This window comes from Rhincodon typus, chromosome 28 (assembly GCF_021869965.1).
Source record: "Rhincodon typus isolate 14 chromosome 28, sRhiTyp1.1, whole genome shotgun sequence".
Classification (NCBI taxonomy): Eukaryota; Metazoa; Chordata; class Chondrichthyes; order Orectolobiformes; family Rhincodontidae; genus Rhincodon; species Rhincodon typus.
The window spans coordinates 38,873,415-38,890,592 of record NC_063359.1 but is presented as its reverse complement, the minus strand read 5'-3'; the positions used below and the strand labels follow the sequence as shown (position 1 = coordinate 38,890,592).

Here is a 17,178-nt window from a genome sequence, read left to right as displayed (position 1 = left end):
GTTAAACTAATTCCAACTCCAAACCCCCCCCTCCCCCTTCAGAATTCACATCCAGAAGCAGAAAGGGGATGGAGCGGTTAAGTTAGGAATTTGATTTAACAGGGGGGTGGAGGGGGGAAAAAAAAAAAAACTTTTTTCTTGTTTGCAGTCGGACCTGAAATTTAGCGAACATGTAGCTCACCCATTTTTCTTTTCGTAACTGTTGCTCAAACCCAACTTAACTTTTTTGGGAGAATTAGCTGTTCGAAGCAGTGGAGAGCCTGGGCAAGACATATGAGCCTGCTTTTCCGGAGCTCTCTGAACACAGTTTCCTCCCTCCCCCAGCACTGAGAGACTTGCTTACGTTCCACATCCAACAATGAAGCTCTTTGAAGCTTTTGCCTGGCTTCCATCGGTGACATCAGCAGACTGGAGCCACCCACACTGGCTTTAATAGAAGCCAGTCAAAACTCAGCCTGCTCATTCTTGTGTTTCTCCTCCACGGGCACTCTGGTAAAAAGACCTCAGGAGGGAGGAAGCACAGAACTCGTACCAAACCACATATTTCCGTCTTTGGAAAATGAGGGGAAAAACCCCGGTAATCACTACCTTCCCCCTCAAACGCATCTCCCTCATAATGCTGTCTGCTCCTATGATGCTGCTTGGCCTGCTGCGTTCATCCAGCCCTGCACCTTGTTGTCTCGGATTCTCCAGCATCTGCAGTTCCTACTATCTCTGATTCAATTTTAACCCCACTGCGAAGCCTCTTCTAAGGATGCCTAACCTGAAGAAGTTACCCTCCTCCCTCCGGAGCCTCTCTGCTCCTATGATGCTGCTTGGCCTGCTGTGTTCATCCAGCCCTGCACCTTGTTGTCCCTCATAACGCCTCCTGCAGTGCCACAACAATGCCACCCGAAGGTTGCAGGAACAGCAACTCATATTCCGCTTGGGAACCCTGCAGCCCAATGGTGTCAATGTGGATTTCACAAGTTTCAAATTATCCCCTCCCTCTACCGCATCCCAAAACCAGTCCAGCTCGTCCCTGCCTCCCTAACCTGTTCTTCCTCCCACCTATCCCCTCCTCCCACCTCAAGCCGCACCTCATCTCCTACCGACTAACCTCATCCCGCCCCCTTGACCTGTCCGTCCTCCCTGGACTGACCTATCCCCTCCCTAACTCCCCACCTACACTCACCTTTACTGGCCCCATCCCCGCCTCTTCAACCTGTTTGTTTTCTCTCCACCTATCCTCTCCTCTATCCATCTTCTATCCGCCTCCCACTCTCTCCCTATTTATTTCAGAGTCCCCTTTCCCCACCGCCCCCCTTTTCTGATGAAGGGTCTAGGCCCGAAACGTCAGCCTCTCTGCTCCTATGATGCTGCTTGGCCTGCTGTGTTCATCCAGCCCTGCACCTTGTTGTCTCGGATTCACCAGCATCTGCAGTTCCTACTATCTCCCTCATAAAATCCTCAGTTTTAGCCTAACAGCACTGCAGGTATCTCAAGTTCAAGGAAGCAGCTCATCGTCACCCTAAGGGGCAATTGGGGATAGGCAATAAATGCTGGCCAGCCAGCAAAAGGAGCAAATTCCGTGAACGAATTTGAAAAAAAAAGACAAAAGGCTTGACACAAGAATAAACGTTTTATTTTGCGTGGAATGGTTGGATTTGGAGTAGACTGCTTGACACTGATGCAGATCTAATGGAAACATTCAAATAGGGATTGAATAAATGCTTGGACAAAAAATGGCAGGAACATAGCATAAAAGGCATGAAGTGAGTGTAATTAACTGCTATTCAAAAGGGCTAGTGCGTATTTGATGGATTAAGTAGCCTTCTTCCATTCTGTAAACCAAAGGACAAAGATTTAGGGTGATTTGTAAAGGAATCATAGGGAACACAAAGAAACATTTCCTTTTTTGCAGCAAGTTATGATCTGGAAACCATTGCTTGTAAAAGAGGGAGTGTAAATAGATTCAATAGGAATAGTCTAAAGTGACTTGGATATATCCTTGAAAGAAAACTGCAAGGCCATTCAGAAGGTGCGGGGGTGAGATTAATTGCACACCTCTTATGCTTTATCATTCTATAATTCCAATTTCAGCAATTATTTTTGAGACCGAGTTTGCAATATCTATGTCAAAAGCTTCCATGTTGCTCACATTTCCCAGCTTATTTTTCTATCTTAAGTGGTTATTTGCACATGATGGAAATTTGTAAATCTCAGGATCAAATCACACTCTTCCTCATTGGACCCCTACTGCGCCACCACTGGCTGAAAGTTGTAACTACCGTCTGATAAATTTAGAGATTTTCATTTTTAAAATATAAATTCCTTTGTGCAAACACAAAGGAGAGACAGGCCTAAAATGTGCATCAACTTACATCAGTCCAAATACACACAAAATCAAAATATAGGCTCAAACATATGCCATCAACTCTGGAACCTAAGACAACAAAGTGCAGGGCTGGATGAACACAGCAGGCCAAGCAGCATCATAGGAGCTCCTATGATGCTGCTTGGCCTGCTGTGTTCATCCAGACCTGCACCTTGTTGTCTCGGATTCTCCAGCATCTGCAGTTCCTACTATCTCTAACTCTGGAACCTGCTCTGCCATTTATCAAGATCATAACTGCTCATCTTTCAACTCCATATGCTTGCCATATCCCTATATCACTTGATTCCTGTATCATCTAAAAATCTATTGAATTCAGTTTTGAGAATTTTCAATGACTGAGCATCCCCAGCTCTCTTGGCTAGAGCATTCCAAAGATTTACAACCCTCCGACTAGATATATTTTTAGATGCGAATTAGGACATCTTCAAATAAATAGGTAGATTTCCAACATCTACTGACAGTTCACAGGCCATAGAGTCATTCAGCACAGAAGCAGACCCTTCAGTCCACTAATCCGCAATGACCATACATTCCAAATTGGTCTAGTCCCATTTGCCAGCGTTTGGCCCATATCCCTCTAAACCCTTCCTATTCATGTCCACATCCAGGTGTCTTTCAAATGTTTTAACTGTACCTGCCTCCACCATTTCCTTTGGCAGCTCTGTCGATATATGCACCATCCTCTGCATGAAAAAGTTACCCCTCAGATCCTTTTTAAATCTTTTCCTTCTCACCTTAAACCTATGCCCTCTAGTTCTGCACTCTCCCACCCTAGGAAAAAGACGTTGGCTATTCATCCTATCTATGCTCCTCATGATTTTATAAACATTTATAAAGTCATCCGAGCCTCCAACACTCCTGGAAAAAAAAAGCCACAGCCTATTCAGCCTCCTCCTATAACTCAAACTCCAGTCCTGGCAACATCCTTGTAATTTACTTGCTCCCTCTCAAGTTTAACAACATCCTTCCTATAGGAGGGCGACCAGAATTGTACACAGTATTCTAAAAGTGGCCTCCCCAATGTCTTGTACAGCTGCAACATGACATCCCAATTCCTATAATCAATATTCTGACCAATGAAGATAAATGTGCCAAATGCCTTCTTCACCACCCCATCTACCTGCGACTCGACTTTCAAGAAGCTATGCACTTCTAAATGACATAACTTCAATACTAGATTCATTGTTTAATTCAAATTATTCACAATATTTTGATGCAAACAGTACTCAATTACCCAAAGCCTTCAGGACTATTTTTCATTCACAGAATGACTGAAAAGAAGTTGCAGCATCTCTATTAGAGCGTACAGTAGTACCTTCCAAGTAGAATTTTCTCTTCTATTAAATTAAATTGGGTGATTCTCAGACAAATTATTGTGTAGTTACACCTTGCAGAGCCCTAAGGAACAGGAAGCTCCTGTTTCAATCATAGGACTTGCTGAAGTTAGCTGATCTTTGCTAAGGCTATTCTGTAATGCTACAGCTGACAAGAATGCTTGGATTCAAGTGGGGAGAAAAGATTCCTGTCTTGACCAATATTCAGTCACTCTGGTTTGAAAGTGCATCAAAGATAATACTGAATCAGCCAGCTGTGATGCTTCCACATTTGAAGATTTTGCTGATGGACATTTCAGCCACCATGTAATTCATTGTGGATTAATCTTGCCAATATTATCCTCCTGCTCCCTATATAATTCAATATTTTCCCAAAGACACAGATTCCTTCATGGTATTTATTTCTGCAGCCATCAGATGCTCTCCTGTACAATAACTAATTCATAGCAGTGTCCTTTGGCATCATAGTTGAAACTGATGCTACCCTAATCCAATGCCCATCACATATGCCAGCACAGCATCAAGATCTGACTGATTTTTCAGCTCCCCAGGCCCTGAGGCCAATTATTTAAACCTCCCTTCAAAACCAGCAATTTACTAACTCAGAGGCACATATTTAGACCAGAATACCACAAGATAGAGGAGCAGAATTAAGCCATTTGGCCCATTGAGTCTGTTTCACCATTCGATCATAACTGATATATTTCTCAACCCCATTCTCCTGCCTTTTCCCCACAACCACACCAATCAAGAATCTGTCTTAAATACACTCAATGACCTGGCTTCAACAGACCTCTGCAGCAACAAGTTCCACAGATTCACCACCCTCCACTGAAGAAATTCCTCCTCATCATCTTAGTTCTAAACAGTCGTCCCTTCATACTGCCACTGTACACTTCGGTCCTGTTCTTACCTACTAGTGGAAACATCATTGCTCTGTCCACTCTATCCAAGCCTCTCGGTATTCTTTAAGTTTCAATCAGATCCTCCCTCATCCTTCAAAACTCCAATCAGTACAGACCCAGAGTCCTCAACCACTCCTCACATGACAACCCTTCATTCTCGGGATCATTCGTCAACCTCCTCTGGACCCCTTTTAATGCCAGCACATCCATCCTTAGATTTGGGGCTCAGAACTGCTCACAAATATTCCAAACACAGACTTACCAGTGCCTTACGCAGCACATCCCTACTCCTGTATTCTAGCCCTCTCAAAATGAATGCTAACATTACGTTTACCTTCCTAACTGCTAACTGAATGGACATGTTTGAACCAGAAACGTTATCTGTGTGCGTCAGTGTGCACTGCTCTTGGAATGAGCCAATAAGGCAACTGCCTTAAACCTACTGATGCTTGTGGTCAATATTTTCCCCTCATACTGTTTGGAATTTGATAATCAAAGAAGATTCTAGCTCTGTCGTGGAGGCATATCCTATTGAATATAAATTACTGTTAACAAGTGCTTAATGTGCTACATAAATTTTCATGCACTGTTAGTTTAATGGCAGGGTTAACTAAATAAAACTGAGATCTCTTTATAAGGATTTGGTGCTGATGTTTATGACAATAAGGTTGTAGAATCAGTTTCACCTGCAGTTTGTTTAAATATTTTAAATGCTTTTTAAGCAATTTTTACTTTGAGCAGTTTACCTATTTCCTTCCCGTTATAAACCACTCATCACCATGCTTTATGCTTTGGCTGAGAAGTATGGCAAACGCTGAGAAACTTTGACAACAGCTGTCAATGTGTTTCATAATCAGCCAGCAGGAAGTATGACTCAAACAACTTGAGATGGCCAATAACAATGTAGATCACCTCACTCCATCCAGTCACCCAATTAGGATTAGACCATACTCATCCAAATAAGGAAACCATGATCTAAGTAACAGGAAGCTTGCACTTAAACATACCACCTAACTCTTGGTGGCTAAGTACAACACTGTTACAGACTAGCATTACAGCCCTTCATCTGTCTCCTTATTTCTGCTGAATATTTGCAGAAGCTACACTATTATTGCAGAGGTAAACACTGTTATCAATCTGCAAACAGTAAGGTTTCACAACAGTAAAGCACTCCCTCAAAAAAGACTTGCAATCACATGGTACTTTTCACAACCACTAGACATCTCAAAAGTGCTTTACAGCCAATAATGCACTTTGGAAGTGTAGTCACTGTGGTAAAGTAGGAAACATGGCAGTCAAAAATGCAAACAACCAACCTTTATAAACTGCAAATGTGATAATAAACCAATTGTTTTTGTGATGATGATCGAGGGTTAACTTTGGCTGGGACATCAGGGATAACTCCTCTGCTGTTCTTCAAAGCTGCCATCACCTGAAGAGCAAATTAGGGCCTAGGTTTAAAGTCACATCCAAAAAGACGACAAGCTTCCAACAGTGCATTGTTTCCTCTATACTCAAGGAGCGTCAGCTTTGATTATGTACAAAGAACAGCACAGCCTAGGAACAGACTTTTTAGCCCACCAAGACTGCACCAATGCCTTCCAAATGCACATGATGCCTTGCTAAACTAAAAACCTTTTGCCTCTTAAGTCAGTTACTAGTGGTGTACCTCAAGGATCTGTTTTGGGGCCACTGCTGTTTGTCATTTTTATAAATGACCTGGATGAGGGCGTAGAAGGATGGGTTAGTAAATTTGCTGATGACACCAAAGTCGGTGGAGTTGTGGATAGTGCAGAAGGATGTTGCAGGTTACAGAGGGACATAGATAAGCTGCAGAGCTGGGCTGAGAGGTGGCAAATGGAGTTTAATGCGGAAAAGTGTGAGGTGATTCACTTTGGAAGGAGTAACAGGAATACAGAGTACTGGGCTAATGGTAAGATTCTTGGTAGTGTGGATGAGCAGAAAGATCTCGGTGTCCATGTGCATAGATCACTGAAAGTTGCCACCCAGGTTGATAGCGTTGTTAAGAAGGCGTACAGTATGTTAGGTTTTATCGGTAGAGGGATCGAATTTCGGAGCCATGAGGTCATGTTGCAGCTGTACAAAACTCTGGTGCGGCCGCACTTGGAGTATTGCGTACAGTTCTGGTCATCGCATTATAGGAAGGATGTGGAAGCATTGGAAAGGGTGCAGAGGAGATTTACCAGGATGTTGCCTGGTATGGAGGGAAGGTCTTATGAGGAAAGGCTGAGGGTCTTGAGGCTGTTTTCGTTAGAGAGAAGAAGGTTAAGAGGTGACTTCATAGAGACATACAAGATGATCAGAGGATTAGATAGGGTGGACAGTGGGAGCCTTTTTCCTCGGATGGTGATGGCTAGCACGAGGGGACATAGCTTTAAATTGAGGGGTGATAGATATAGGACAGATGTCAGAGGTAGGTTCTTTACTCAGAGAGTAGTAAGGGCGTGGAATGCCCTGCCTGCAAAAATAGTAGACTCGCCCACTTTAAGGGCATTTAAATGGTCATTGGATAAACATATGGATGATAATGGAATAGTTTAGGTTAGATGGGCTTCAGATTGGTTTCACAGGTCGGTGAAACATCGAGGGCCGAAGGGCCTGTACTGCGCTGTAATGTTCTATGTTCTATGTTCTTAAGTCCGTATCCCTCTATTCGTTTCCTAATCATGTATCTGTCATGATGCCTCCTAAACGTTGCAACTGTATCCACGCCCACCACCTCTTCTGGCAGCGCATTTCAGGAACTTACCGCTCTGTGTTTAAAAAAAAAACTTACTCCTTTTTACCTTAAACCTGTGTCCCCTAGTAATTGACATTTCTACCCTGGGGGAAAAAAAGTCCAACTCTCCATTTTATACCTGCCTCTCACAATTTTGTAAACTTCTATCAGGTCAATCTCATCCTTGAGGAAGTGTTCTGAGGGAGGGTCACTCGATCCAAAACAATAACTCTGATTTCTCTTCACAGATGCTGTGAGACCTACTGAGCTTTTCCAGCAACTTCTATTTTCGACCTCATCCTTCAATGTTCAAGCAAAAACAAATCAAGTTTATTCAATCTCTCCTAATAGTTAATACCCTCCAAACTAGGCAACATCCCGATAAAGCAGTTCTCTACCCTCTCCAAAACCTCCACACTCTTCTGGTGGTGTATCAACCAGACTGTACACAATATTCCAAATGTGGCCTAACTAAAGTTCTATACGGTTGCAACAGACTTGCCAATGTTTATACTCTATGCCCCAACCAATGAAGGTGCTATACATCTTCTTGACCATCTCAACAACCTACATTGCCACTTTCTGGGAACTATGGACCTAACAACCTAGATCCCTCTGTATGTTGCTGCCACTAAGGGTTTTGCCACCCACGAAGGGTTTACTATATACTTTCTTCCTGCATTAGTTCTTCCGAAATGTACTTAATCCTTGTACCCAGAACCTTGTGACTCAGAGGCAAGTGGTACCAATTGAGCCATGGATGATACCATCATGTATTACACTGCAATGCAGCCTCGGTTAACTAAACTATCGCTATGATGGGACAGAATTTGTAATCTTAGCTCACGGCCAAATACGTTATCATAGGCAATACTCTGATGAAAGTTCATCTACCCAAAACACCACTCAATTTCTCTCTCCACAGATATTGCCAAACTTTAAGATTGCAAGTGTTTCATTTTATTTCAGATTTCCAGCATCCGCAGTATTTTGCTTTTTCATTGAGGTTACAACTAAATCAGAATGACAACTGCATCGGTTTAAAAGGGGTAATATGCAACAATAGACTTCATGTGATGTTTTGAAATCTGGAAGCTTGTATTGAACACGTTCCCTGTGTTGCTATACCAGGTTGAATAAAAAGTATCTTAAGTATTCCCTAGAAGTGTGACAGTGTCACTCGATGAAATCTTGATGTGTGGAGAGTACTTCGATTCAATGAATGAAGGTTGTCTTTTAAGTGGATCACTCAAAAGCTTCCATGTTCCACAAAAGACTTTCAGTAGCCATTATGGTTTGGACAAAGTACCTAGTGTAAACATATTTGTCAATCTGTATTTCTAGTAATGGTTTTCACAACCTGAAGATGGCTCAAGCCTTTACATCCAATTAAGTACTTCTAAAGTGTGGCCAATGTTATAATAAGGGAAATGCAGGTGCCAATTGTAAACTGCAAGCTCATGCAACTTGCACATAACGATCAAATTATCTGGATTTTTTTTTTTTTTTAAATTGATTGAGGACACTTGGGAGAACCTCCCTGTCAAAAGCATCACAGAATCTTTTTCATAGAAGTTAGTGTGTAGTTGGACTCTCAATTCAGCATCTCATCCAATGTTTGGCACCTCCAACAGGGTGGTACTCAAGAATTGCACTCAAGTGACAATCAAGATTTTGCTCCGAGGTTTCTCGAATGGGACCTAACCTTCTGACCCAGATACAAGGGCCACCCACTGAGCCATGGCGGACGCATCAAGTAGAAACATGAAGACAGCCTCAATTAGCAGCTCTTCAGAGGTGGTGAGAAGCAACTTTGACAAAGTTTGTCAGTCAGATTTGTTAGAAATCAATCAATCAATCAGACAGCCAAGTGGTGAAAGTTAGAATTGCAGCCTCGTCTTAATACACTTATAAACTTCTACTTAGAGAAACCCATTACGTACCACATAATGCCAATCCAACTAGCACAGTTTCACCCTGCTCCTATATGCAGGGACACAGGTGATACCCTAGTAATGGCCATGGCTTGAATGCAAATTAGCATCTTGCACCAGAGTGGTAGTGTCCCTACCTCTGGGCTAGAAGGTCTCGATTCAGGTTGCACCACAGAATGTGACGACCATGGTGTTGCGTCGTAATGCATCTAAACTGGGTGATTAAAAAAAATCCAACTGATAAAAATGAACAAGGTTGAAGCAGTCTTCCAGGAAGATTCCTGAGCTGAACTAAGGACATCAACCAACTTCCAAACACAACATGAATGGTCTTTTGAAATACAACCAACTAGTGGCTTTTAGACACTCAAGGAATGTTACTGATGGCACTCATGTGTATGCTGGAAAATAAAGTACCAGATAGCATAGATACCTACAATGTGGCAGAACCTATGAACTGTCATCCGGTCACCTGATAAAGTTAAGTATGCAGATTAAACTCCATGGAATTTAAAGGATATTGATTACCCACATCGATTCAATGTCATGGAGATGGCACGCCATCTTCAGGGTGCCTGTACAATATAATGAGAAATTCAATGAACCAGGCAAAGGATGGTAGCTGTATACATTGAAATGCTTAGTGTATTGAAATGCCTGCTATGAGGGTGATGGCCAACGTTAAGGAGAACGGAGATATCGGATTCCAGCCTAGCATAGGGATTTGTGCAGAACTTGGAGACCATTCCTTCTAGAATGGAAGCACTGATCAACTCTTCAATACAATTGTGGCCCCGAACTATGATGCAACTTCGGATGACTGTACTGTAATTTCCACAAAAAAAAAATCAACATGCTGCACTAGACCCCCAGACTGAAGTCACAGAGTCATAGAGTTGTACAGCAGAGAAATAGATCTTCAGTTCAACTCATTCTTGCCGACCAGATATCCTAAATTAATCTAGTTCCATTTGCCAGCATATCCCTCTAAACCCTTCTTGTAAAGACATGAATTGTCAATTTACAGTCCTGCATGTTCTGACTTCTGCCAACATAATTCGCAGGGTTCCTCTGGCCTCCAGCAGATTACTCGGATTGCTGAGGCACTGTTCAGCAGATGTGGTAGTGGTTCCATGGAGCTTGCTGACATCTCTCAGGATGGTCTGTGTGTCCTTGCTTTTACCTGCCTGCCCAGATTGCTGCTACCCACACCAACGTAGTGCAATCCAAAGTCAGACCTAGACCCAGAGCTGCCCACGGTCATCCTTTGAGGCTACCTGTCTCCTCCTAGTCAGTAACCTACCTCCAGGCATGCTGCAGCTGTGAGGGCTGCACTGCACAGGAAAAAAAGAATAGGTATTAAAGAATGCACACTGGGTGATTAGACAACTTTTGTCTTGTTGTGTGGCATGATATTATTGACAAATGTGGTTTGTACTGCTTATTTTATGTTTGCTTTTATTTTTGCATTATAGCGAAGACGACAATATGATGCTGTATGATAATCAGGAGGTTAAGGAGTGCAGTGACACTGTTGGTGAATGGGAAACAGGGGTTGTGTTTAGTCGTAACACACTCAACTAAGTTCTTTATTTACAATCCAAGCATGAGGAGCTGTCTTGGGTACCTTCTCCCTTTCTCCTCCTCTTTGTGTTGTCTCAACTTCTCTTTTGACAAGGACTGAACCATCATGATCACTAACTTATGTAGCATTCAACAAAAAAAAAAATAGAGACCCTTTCAGCCAAGTACTGGAGAGCTTCTATAGTAGTTCACCGGGGAGGAGGACGAAAGAATCATTGCTCTGGTGTGCCACAAGTCTGATCTATCATATTTCATGAGGGAACATGGATTTCATGTTGATGGGTTGAGAACCTGAGTCATGAGCCATGCCATCAACAGAAGGTCATCCAGTAGCAACCTTGGATTTGTCAAGGTGACTGGCACACTGCATCAGAATGAAGGCATATTGACTGCTCTCACGGTTTTTCCTGCAAGGTACATTATGCATGTCCACATATCAGTTGCAATGAGAAAATGGAACCCTTTTGGTTCTATTACATTGCAGAACTGATATGCAGCACTTACAAAACAGCGAGTGGTATCTCAAATTGCATCACGGGGAAATGTGTAAACCCTCATATCTCTCTGACAAGATAGAACTTCATTTCATTCCATTCTCTCTCTTTAAATAGAGGTCTCAGCGACCTCCCTTATGTGACTGAAAACTACAAGACATTACTAATGCCGTAACCAGTCTGGAAGGAGCCAGATGTGTGAAAGTTCATCGTCACTTGCTGTGAACAATGTCCTTGCCTATCCGGAGGCAAGGATGTGGCAGATTTAGGTAACAATCTTCTCAGTTAAGTGCAGACTTTGAGAAGTGATTGTTGCTAAGGTTTAGGCAGGAGAATTTCTCCCTTAACACCCTGGAAGAAATGACGGCCTGCTGTGGGCCTTTCTCCCTCTTCTAGTAGCTTCTCCTGCTCCAAGTGACCTCTGCTTACTCCCTCAGGCATGCCCTATAACAAGAGGAAGCTCTATTAGTCCACCAATGTTCGAAAGCCACTGTTTTGTGCAGAAGCCTTGAAGCAAGCAAAAATATCCTTTCGCACCAACCACACCACTCTACAGATTTCCAAACATCAAAATAAATATAAAAGCAGTAAAGAGTTCGATCGCAATAACAGCAAGGAGAAACCAATCAACAACCAAACCGTAATTAGTTATTATCCCTTTGAATAGCACTGGTGGGAATGCAGGTGGTGCGAGGTGTTGCTGGTAGTGGAGGTGTCCTTCACACTGCCTCATGTGATCAGCCATGTAAAATTAAGAAAATAGATCGACAGGAGCACAAAACTTCAAAATGGCAGCACAGCAACAACTAGTACTGAATGTTGATTGATGTCACAATCTATTGGCCTACTTCCAGTGGATAGTAAATGCATGTGGTTCCTGATTAAAGCAGGAGACAGGAGGAACAGTACACAGTGAATTTCTTGAAAATATATAAAAGTGCTGGCAACGCACTAGACTAAAGCTCACTGAGGCTTACATGGGGGAGGGTAAAGTGAAAAATAATAATCGCCTGCTTTAGGCGGAATTCTGTGACCACTTAAGGGATGAATTTTTGATGAGTCCTGAGGAACATTTCTGTTGCCAAGTTAAATAGGGTTGCTCGATGACCAATGCCTGACATTCAGTAACCGTCTTGACAAAAACCAGAACCAAAAACTACAGTCAACCAAGAAGTCAGACACAGTTTGAAGTGTCAAATTCAGGAGGGGGAAGGGAAGGGCATGTGGATAGGAGGAGGGGGTGACAGCCTGCAAGGACACCCACAGGGGCTACACAACACAGAAGGGCACATAAGGACTGGGGACTCATGGAGGCTTGGGGCCACTAGAAGCTGCATGGAGGACCTCATATTAGGGGTTGAAGTTATCGCAGGAGCTGCAGAGATGCGAGAGCTGGAGACAGTACAGCCTTATTTGGAAGCTCTTTTCACTAACCTGCAAACCCGGGATGAGGCACAAAGGAATCTTATTACAGCAGCTAGCTGGGAACAGCGACAGCTGCAACATGATCCCAAACAAACCCAAAGCCATTTCACAAGGCAATATATTCAGTGCTTTGTGATGCCTACTAAAGAAACATTTCCCTGCTCGACGTTATAGAGTTATCAGAATAATTGCAGATATCATCTAGGCCTCCAAAGGCCCTTAAGTATTCTTTTTACACAAGATGTTAAATGTAGACACAAAAGCACTGAATCTGAAGTAAGATGGCACGAAATGGCATGAATTCTCAGGAACACTGAATGTGAAATAAAGTGTAAGCATCAGTGTATCCTCAGTGCACAGAGCAATTCTCCACCTTTCCACAACCTAAGTTATCAGTATACAGTTTTGGAGAGTGTTGTCCAAGGGCACAATGTCAAAGCTCTCAAACTAGTTTGTTCAACATTAAAAAAAAATCAGTACTTACCTCCCAACATTGTGCATATGGCGTGACAAACAAAGAGTAGCCTATACTTCAGGTAGCGACGAATGTCTCAATGAGTTTTCTACAAGGGGCAAATCAACCATACAGCCCACAACACCATACAGCTATTGTTCACAGAGCAACACTGCTGGGACACAAACACCACCTTATTAATCATGCAAGCAAGACAATTAACTGGGCGGATGGAGACATCCTATTCCCCATGCTCGAGATTTGTCTCTGTGAATGTACTTAAGGAGCTGTGCTACTTCTCACTAGATTAAATTGCTGTACTGACACCCAGAACTCCTAAATGTAGGGGAGTCCAAAATTAGAGGACATAGGTTTAAAGTGAGAGGCAAAAGAATTACGAAGGGACTGAAAGAGCAACTTTTTCCTCGCAGTGGGCGGTGCGTGTGTGGAATAAGCTTCCAGAGGAAGTGGTGGAGGCTGGTAGAATTACAACATTTAAAAGCCATCTAGATGGATACATGCATAGCAAGGGTTTGGAGTGATGTGGGCCAAATGCTGGCAAATGGGACTAGATTTATTTGGGATATCTGGTCAGCATGGACAAGTTGGACTGAAGGATCTGTTTCCATGCTGTACGACTCTATGATTCTCTGTTCCCATCTTCCCTTTGCATTGATCAATATGGTCAATATTGAAAGAGGCTGAATATAGTTGTACTTCTATTAACAAAGGGAAGCCAAACTGGGGGCTTGGGGAAGGAGAGGTCCACAGAAAAAGCAGAAAAGTTTGCTACAAACAACAAGCATGGCTACGTAACCAAACCAAGTCCGCATCATTTTCCAATTCTTCAAGGATTTTGGCCAGCTTTCCCAACAAGTATTCACATGAGACCATAAGGCATTGGAGCAGAAGTCGGTCATTCAGCTCAGCAGGTCTTCTCCACAATTCAATGACACCATGGTCATTCTCAACTGCGCTTTGCTGCCTTTTCCCTACAACCCTCGAATCCCCTACTGATTAAGAATCTATCGCAGTCTTGAGTATAATAAAAGGACATAGTTTTCACAGCCCTCTCCAATAAAGAATTCCAAAGACCATTACAGAGGAAATTCCATCTCATCTTAAACGGGTAATCTTTAACCTGAAATTATGTTCGCTGGTCCCAAAACTTCAGACAAGAGGAAACAACTTCTCCCCATGTACCCTGTAAAGCCCCTCAAATCTTGTATGTTGCAATATGGTCTCCGCTAATTCTCTTAAGCTCCAATGGGCACAAGTCCAACCTATTTTACCTCTTCTCAAAAGAAAATCCCTCCATACCTGGGTCAACCTAGTGTATCTTCTCTGGACAACTCCAATGCCAGTATACCCTTCCTTGGATCAGGAAACTGTTCCCAGTATTCCAGGTGTGATCTGTCCAGCGCCTTGTATAGTTTTAACAAAATTTCTCTGGTTTATGCTCCATATCCTTTGAAATAAAGGCCAACAGTTCATTAGCCTTTTCTATTGCCCACTGAACTACAAAACAGGCCTTTTGTGATTCATACATGAGGACCCCCAAATCCCTGTGCTTTAGCTTTCTGTAGTCTCTCTCTATTAAATAATATTCAGCTCTTCTATTCTTCCTAACAAAGTGCACAACTTCATATTTTTCCACAAAATATTCTATCTCTCAAGCTTTCACCCATTCTCATAACCTGTTTATATTTCTCAGCAGACTGAGGATCATCTTCACTACCTATTCTTGTCATTTGCCGACTTGCTGATGGCACATTCACTTCTGTCATCCAAGGCATCAATAGTTATTGAACATAATTGTGACCCCAGCATTAATCTTTGTGACATTTCACTCACTACAGGTCAAGAACCTGAAAATGCCCCCTTTATCCCAATTTTGTCTTCTACAAATTAGCCAATCCTCCATCCATGCCTGTATACTACGTCAAAAACCATGAACTTTTATCTTATTTAGTCATGTAATGGGCGGTGACTCATCATATGCCTTTTGGAAATCCAAATATACTTTCATCTATTGATTCCCCTTCATTTATCCTGCCTGTTACCTTCTCAAAAAATTGTAATAAATTTGGTCTAAATTACTTCCCCTTCATGAAACTATGCTGACTGTACTTGATCATATAAAGTCCTTTATAATGGTCTTCAACACTTTCCCAATTACAGATGTTAAGTTAACTGGCCAGGAGTTAATGTTTTGTTTGTCTCTTTCTCTTTTGAAATAAAAGGTGCTACTTTGGCAGTTTTCAGATCCTGTAGGGCTTTTCCAGAATCTAAGGATTTTTGGTTACTACCAATGCATTCACTATCTCTGCAACTACTTCCTTTAATATCCTGGGATGCAAACATCTCGTCCAGGGGACCTAGCCGCCTTTCGCCTTATTGGTTTCCTTAGTATTTTTTCACTAGTAATAGCTTTTGTATTTATTTCCCCACCATCCCCACTCTACTTGATTACTTCATATATTTGGAATACAATACATGCTTACAGATGCAAGGTACTTACTTATCTCATCTAGCAATTTCTTGGTTCCCCAGTATTAGTTCTCCAGCCTCATTCTCTAAGGGGCCTATGTTCGTTTTGGCCTCTTTTTTAAAAAATACGTGTAAGGAAGCTCTTACTATCCTCTTTGATATGGATTGTTAATTTGCCCTCAGTTTATTTTCTCCCTCTGTTCCTTTTTGGACAAATTTTATTGAGTTTTCAAACACTAAAGGTGGCATTTGGTACGCTTGCCTTTATTGGTCAGCGCATCGAGTATAGGAGTTGGGAGGTCATGATGCGGCTGCACAAGACGTTGGCTCAGCCACTTTTGGAGTATTACATGCAATTCTGGTCTACCTCCTATAGGGAGAATGTTACAAAACTAGAAAGGGTTCAGAAACGATTTACAAGGATGTTGTCAGGGTTAAAAGGTTTGAGCTACAGGGATAGGCTGAATAGGCTGGGGCTATTTTCCCTGGAGCGTCAGAGGCCGAGGGGTGACTTTATAAAATCATGATGGGCATGGATAGGGTAAATGAACAAGGTGTCCAAAACTACAGAACATAGTTCTGAGGAAGGGTCACCAGACCCGAAACATTAACTCTGATTTTTTCTTTACAGGTGCTGCCAGGCCTGCTGAGCTTTTCCAGCAACTTCTGTTATTGTACTAGAGGACATAGGTTTAAGGTGAGAGGGGAGAAACTTAAAAGGGGACTTAGGGGCTGCTTTTTCACACCGAGGGTGGTGCGTGTATGGAATGGGCTACCAAAGCAAGTATGGAGGCTGGTACGATTAATACATTTAAAAGGCATCTGTATGGGTATATGAATAGGAAGGGTTTAGAGGGATATGCATCAAATGCTGGCAAATGGAACTAGATTTATATATGATATCAGGTTGGCATGGACGAGTTAGATCAAAGGGCCTGTTCCTGTGCTGTATATTTGTATGACTCCATGACTCTGGCTTACCATTAACCTTTGTCACAATTTTTCATTAAACTCCATACTATCCTCAACTTCCTTGGCTAACTATGGTTAGTTTAACCACTGTCCTAGAATAAAACATTGCTGTGAGTCATTAATTATGTTCTTAAACATCTGCTATTGTTCCTCAACCTAAATTCCTTTTCCAGTCCACACCAGCCAACTCTGACCTCATTCCTGTGTAATTACCCTTAGTTAAGTTTAACACAGTTGTTTCCAATCCAAGTTTCTCCCTCTCAAACTGAACGCTAAATTCTAGAATAATTCCCTTGGAGATCTTTTACTCTGATAATTTATTAAACCCACTTCATTGCATGTACAAGATTCAAAGTAGCCTGATACTTGGTTGGATCCACAACATATTTTTGCATAAAACCGTCATAGAGTCATATAGCACGGAAATAGATCCTTTGGTCCAACCCGTCCATGTTTCCCAAACTAAATT

The 17,178-nt window shown here is 42.3% G+C and overlaps 1 long non-coding RNA gene across 1 annotated transcript in view; it reads right to left on the bottom strand.

The window, feature by feature from the left end:
• Positions 1-1,608: 1,608 nt before the first annotated feature.
• The window catches only part of LOC125486378, a 73,070-nt gene continuing 57,500 nt past the window's right edge, over positions 1,609-17,178 (bottom strand). The window contains exons 2-3 of the long non-coding RNA XR_007265057.1: positions 5,933-6,048; positions 1,609-1,823 (exon numbers count right to left, since the gene is read on the bottom strand). This is a non-coding gene — a long non-coding RNA (uncharacterized LOC125486378). The remainder of the gene's footprint in view (positions 1,824-5,932; positions 6,049-17,178) is intronic.